The sequence below is a fragment of the Oncorhynchus tshawytscha genome, unplaced genomic scaffold (genome assembly GCF_018296145.1).
Source record: "Oncorhynchus tshawytscha isolate Ot180627B unplaced genomic scaffold, Otsh_v2.0 Un_contig_1839_pilon_pilon, whole genome shotgun sequence".
Classification (NCBI taxonomy): domain Eukaryota; kingdom Metazoa; phylum Chordata; class Actinopteri; order Salmoniformes; family Salmonidae; genus Oncorhynchus; species Oncorhynchus tshawytscha.
This window is the reverse complement of record NW_024609470.1, coordinates 138,782-145,115: the sequence shown is the minus strand read 5'-3', so window position 1 is coordinate 145,115 and position 6,334 is coordinate 138,782. Positions and strand designations below refer to the sequence as shown.

The 6,334-nt window shown below is 43.0% G+C and overlaps 1 long non-coding RNA gene across 1 annotated transcript; it reads left to right on the top strand.

The window, feature by feature from the left end:
- Window positions 1-4,395: 4,395 nt before the first annotated feature.
- Window positions 4,396-5,769, top strand: LOC121844935. Its single transcript, XR_006082223.1, has 3 exons — window positions 4,396-4,624; window positions 4,739-5,166; window positions 5,592-5,769. It is a non-coding gene; the product is annotated as an uncharacterized LOC121844935 (long non-coding RNA).
- Window positions 5,770-6,334: the final 565 nt, after the last annotated feature.

The following is a 6,334-nucleotide window of genomic DNA, read 5'->3' as shown; positions in this document are numbered from 1 at the left end:
GACTCCGGTACATACAGGACATAGGCTGAGGAGACACTGCTAGCTAGCTAGGACTGTGGTACATACAATATGGAGGCTGAGGAGACACTGCTAGCTAACTAGCTAGGACTCTGGTACACACAAGATGGAGGCTGAGGAGACACTGCTAGCTAGGTAGGACTCTGGTACACACAAGATGGAGGCTGAGGAGCCACTGCTAGCTAGCTAGGACTCTGGTACATACAAGATGAAGGCTGAGGAGACACTGCTAGCTAGCTAGTTGAGAACACCTTTATTTAACCAGGTAGGCTGGTTGAGAACACCTTTATTTAACCAGGTAGGCTAAGATGGAGGCTGAGTTGAGAACACCTTTATTTAACTAGGCTAGTTGAGAACACCTTTATTTAACCAGGTAGGCTAGTTGAGAACACCTTTATTTAACCAGGTAGGCTAGTTGAGAACACTTTTATTTAACCAGGTAGGCTAGTTGAGAACACCTTTATTTAACCAGGTAGGCTGGTTGAGAACACCTTTATTTAACCAGGTAGGCTAGTTGAGAACAAGTTCTCATTTGCAACTGCGACCTGGCCAAGATAAAGCAAGCAGTGTGAACAGACAACACAGAGTTACACATGGAGTAAACAATTAACAACAATTAATTAACAATTAATTATTTTATAATTTAATTGAGTATACCATCAACACCACAGGCCCGTTTGGGTTGGACGGTTTGTAATTTGTCCTGTAACTCATTCAATGTAATTGGAGAATCCAGTGGGTTCTGGATCCTTTAATAGCTGATTCTAACATGGGTATTTGATCATGTTTATGTTTTTGCTGTTTGTTCTTTGTTATAGAGCCAAAAATATTAGATAAGTGGTTTGTCCATACATCTCCGTTTTGGATAGATAACTTTTTGTGTTGCTGTTTGTTCTTTGTTATCGAGCCAAAAATATTAGATAAGTGGTTTATCCATACATCTCCGTTTTGGATAGATAACTTTTTGTGTTGCTGTTTGTTAGTGAGTTCAAATTTTCCCAGAAGTGGTTAGAATATTTTTTATTGTTTTTATGTGTCCTTTATTTAACAAATTCTTGTTTACAATGACAGCCTACTCCCGGACAACGCTGGGCCAATTGTGCACCACCCTGTGGGACACAGCCAGATATGATACAGCCTAGAATCGAACCAGGGACTGTAGTGACGCCTCTTGGGCTGAGATGCAGTGCCTTAGACCCCTGCTCCCTATACTCTATATTCTTCAGTTACATGAGCTGATTCTTCAGTTACATTGTTCAGCTGATTTTCTGTCTCTCTGTACGTGCCTCTCTCTTTCCGTATTGTCTCTCTGTATATCTGTATTGTTTTAGTGATTCACCGTAGTGAAGGTTTTCTGTCTCTCTGTGTTTTTGGTTGGTATTGTTTTAGTGAGGTTTCTCAAAAAAATATATATATATTTTTTTTTTGCGTTCTTCATCAAACCATTTGTCATTGTTATTCATTTTCCTATGTTGTCTGCTTGGAAATGTTAGATTCTCCTATGTCTCTCTCTCTCTCTCTCTCTCTCTCTCTCTCTCTCTCTCTCTCTGTCTCTCTCTCTGTCTGTCTCTGTCTCTGTCTCTCTCTCTCTCTGTCTCTCTCTCTCTCTCTGTCTCTCTCTCTCTCTCTGTCTCTCTCTCTCTCTCTCTCTCTCTCTCTCTCTCTCTCTCTCTCTCTCTCTCTCTCTCTCTCTCTCTGTCTCTCTCTCTGTCTCTCTCTCTCTCTCTCTCTCTCTCTGTCTCTCTCTCTCTCTCTCTCTCTCTCTCTCTCTCTCTCTCTCAGATCTCCAGGCTCAAAGCTTCAGCCCACCAGGTTGGTAGAGTATAAATCTACAGTGATTATAGCAGTTCTATATGAGTCCACTTTATACCACATGGAGAATATCCTGGGTCCATACACACCATCCAGTCCATACAAAACAACACTATGAATACGTCCTGTTCCATGGAACTACTAACACTTGTCAACCACAAAGCATTACTGCTGCTAGAATAACAGAAACACTGTCAAATCAAAATCAAATTAAATTTATTTATATAGCCCTTCTCACATCAGCTGATATCTCAAAGTGCTGTACAGAAACCCAGCCTAAAACCCCAAACAGCAAGCAATGCAGGTGTCCTCACCACTGTGTTTCACTCTCTGCTGTTTACAGCTGAACACTCAGTCAGACTGGTGAATGGGACCACTTCCTGCTCTCTCTCTCTCTCTCTCTCCTCCAGATCTCCCGAGCTTCAGCCCACCAGGTGGCACAGCGGAAGTCTTCTACAGAGGAGAGTGGTCGGGTCTATGTACTGAGTGGTCGGTCGGGCATGATGAGAGAGGCTAAGAGTGTGTGTAGAGAGCTGAGACTGTGGGAATGATGTAGCTGAATCTAGAGGGCCTCTGTTTGAAAAGAGAGAAGAGGAGTCAGACTAGGGGTTGTTATGCAAATGAGTCTTCTAACAGAGTGTGACATCATAAGAAGAGGACGTAGTGTCTGTGTCAGACTAGGGGTTGTTATGCAAATGAGTCTTCTATTACAGAGTGTGACATCACAAGAAGAGGACATAGTGTCTGTGTCAGACTAGGGGTTGTTATGCAAATGAGTCTTCTATTACAGAGTGTGACATCATAAGAAGAGGACGTAGTGTCTGTGTCAGACTAGGGGTTGTTATGCAAATGAGTCTTCTATTACAGAGTGTGACATCACAAGAAGAGGACGTAGTGTCTGTGTCAGACTAGGGGTTGTTATGCAAATGAGTCTTCTATTACAGAGTGTGACATCACAAGAAGAGGACGTAGTGTCTGTGTCAGACTAGGGGTTGTTATGCAAATGAGTCTTCTATTACAGTGTGACATCATAAGAAGAGGACATAGTGTCTGTGTCAGACTAGGGGTTGTTATGCAAATGAGTCTTCTATTACAGAGTGTGACATCATAAGAAGAGGACGTAGTGTCTGTGTCAGACTAGGGGTTGTTATGCAAATGAGTCTTCTATTACAGAGTGTGACATCACAAGAAGAGGACGTAGTGTCTGTGTCAGACTAGGGGTTGTTATGCAAATGAGTCTTCTATTACAGAGTGTGACATCACAAGAAGAGGACGTAGTGTCTGTGTCAGACTAGGGGTTGTTATGCAAATGAGTCTTCTATTATGTGACATCATAAGAAGAGGACATAGTGTCTGTGTCAGACTAGGGGTTGTTATGCAAATGAGTCTTCTATTACAGAGTGTGACATCACAAGAAGAGGACGTAGTGTCTGTGACTAGGGGTTGTTATGCAAATGAGTCTTCTATTACAGAGTGTGACATCATAAGAAGAGGACATAGTGTCTGTGTCAGACTAGGTGGTTGTTATTAAGCAAATGAGTCTTCTATTACAGAGTGTGACATCATAAGAAGAGGACGTAGTGTCTGTGACGGTGAATATTATCATCATGTGGTTGTTATGCAAATGAGTCTTCTATTACAGAGTGTGACATCATAAGAAGAGGACGTAGTGTCTGTGACGGTGAATATTATCATCATGTGATCTGTTCAGGTAAGATTTATTTGTACATTATGCAATATCTAATTTTAAATAGAGGGAGAGATGTCAGATGTATTTTAAACATTATATTTGTGTTTGTCATATTGGTTTATGGGAGATGTTCAGGGGCAGATCATTGTAGTTCAGATGGTACTGAAGTGAAGCTGACTGATGGACGTCCAGCTGTTTATTTACTATAAAGTGAAGTAAACTTATTCCTGTCTCCTGCCTGCATTATTCCCCAACCCGATCCTGAGTGACTAAGAACCCATTTCTACCTCTTACAGTATCAAACATAGCAAACTACAATCTTTTATCTAACATATTTGTGTTTAGTCCTCGACAGTGTCATCAACAAAACAGATTGAATGTTCAACCAACTCTTTTTCTCCAGCGTCTGTGCGGCTTGTGGACGGAGCTGGTCTCTGCTCTGGGAGAGTGGAGGTGAAGTCCAATCAGTCCTGGGCCTCAGTGTGTGAAGCTGACTTTGACCGGCTGTCAGGGATTTCCTCCTCTTCAACTGAAGAGGAGAGGTGAGAAGGATCGGAGGACCAAAATGCGGCGTGGTTCTTTTAATATGTAAATGTACACATGAACACTACAAAACAATAAACATGGAACGTGTGAAACCCTAAACAGTCCTATCTGGTGCAAAGACAGAGACAGGAACAATCACCCACAAACACACAGTGAAACCCAGGCTACCTAAGTATGATTCTCAATCAGAGACAACTAATGACACCTGCCTCTGATTGAGAACCATACTAGGCCGAAACATAGAAATACCCAAATCATAGAAAAACAAACATAGACTGCCCACCCCAACTCACGCCCTGACCATACTAAATAATGACAAAACAAAGGAAATAAAGGTCAGAACGTGACACCGGCAGGATGCAGAGGTAGTCTGTAGGGATGTTGGCTGTGGGGCTCCTGCAGCTCTACAGGGGGGGCTCTATGGAGAAGGTGAGGGTCAGACCTGGGATAAAGAGTTCCAGTGTCAAGGCAAAGAGTCCCGTCTCCTGGACTGTGACACCTCAGACAGAGAGAACAACACCTGCCTACCTGGTAATGCTGTTGGACTCACCTGCTCAGGTAAGAAACAGTTTGTCACTCAGTCAACATTGTTTCTCACCTGGAGTGAAGAATATGAGAGACAATATAGGTGTGTTTTAGTAAGATTACTGTCTCTCTCTTTTCTTTTCTCAGAGCCTGATGATGTGAGGCTGGTGGGAGGAGGCAGTCGCTATGCTGTCGACCAGGGAGATGGAGGACGGTGGGAGCTGACGACTGGGGCTTGGCCAGGACGCCTGCAGCTGCAGTAGTGTGTAGACAGCTGTGTTGTTTAGTGGTACGACCAGGACAGTGGCCAGGACGCCTGCAGCTGCAGTAGTGTGTAGACAGCTGTGCTGTTTAGTGGTACGACCAGGACAGTGGGAGCTGACGACTGGGGCCTGGCCAGGACGCCTGCAACTGCAGTAGTGTGTAGACAGCTGTGCTGTGGCTCCACTGTTTCAGAACTACTTGGAAACATCACTACATGGTTTGGAGTTTACTGTTATGGGATCTGAACCTTCACTGAGGAAATGTTGAAGAACACCTGAACTCCTTCGGTGGACTCACAGTGATCTGCTCAGGTAATAACAAAGATATTATCATTGATATTCATCTAATTTCCTTCATTCATACAACTTCCTCTGCAAAACAGTGACTGTTTAGCTCTTCAGTGGGAATCAAATGCAACTTAAATATCCCAGAATGCTTATCTCAGTGAATGTCTCTACTCATCTCCACGGTCTCAGTGACTGTAGGCCCACTCCTCATGTTGCCCTGTGAGGGAGGGTGGCTAGCAGTGTTACATGACCACATCACATCACCACCTCCTAACTTAAATATCCCAGAATGCTTATCTCAGTGAATGTCTCTACTCATCTCCACGGTCACATGTCATGTTGTTGTCCTATCTAAATGAGGGAAAGTAGTTGAGGAGCTACGTTTTCTATTTCTCTCCTGTTGTTCCAGACGTCCATCTTAAACCTGATATCAACATATGTTGTCTCAGTGACTGTAGGCCCACTAGACCACCAGGAGGCAGAAGAGAGTGAACAGGGTGAGCAGCATGGATCTTTATGTCAATGCCATGGAGATGGTCTCTCTGAGCTCCAGAGCTGAAGCTGGACCGGGAGAGGAGAGAGCAGCCCAGGGGACGGAGTAGGATGAAGCTGACCCTACATGCTGATCCCAGGTCAGTTTTATGTTTTAAATAGGAGTAGGATGAAGCTGGCCCTACATGCTGATCTCAGGTCAGTTTTGTGTTTTAACATCAGAGTAGGATGAAGCTGGACCTACATGCTGATCTCAGGTCAGTTTTGTGTTTTAACATCAGAGTAGGATGAAGCTGGCCCTACATGCTGATCTCAGGTCAGTTTTATGTTTTAAATAGGAGTAGGATAAAGCTAGCCCTACATGCTGATCTCAGGTCAGTTTTATGTTTTAAATCAGTAGGATGAAGCTGGCCCTACATAATCTCAGGTCATTTTGTGTTTTCAAATCAGATGGTCAGGAAAGTAATGGTGCATGAAATGTTTTGTGTTTTATGGTAAACCTTTTATGTTTTAAAAGGAAAACCACCCCAAAATATATTTTTTGTGTTTTCAAATCGATGGTATTTGTTTTATTAGTCCATTGTTGATATAGTCCCTAAATTTTTTTTTAAGATATGTCAGCAATCAAGTTTTTAAGATATATAACTTTTGAAAGATATGGCCTTATGGGGTTAACATGGGGTTTGGGGTAACATGGGGT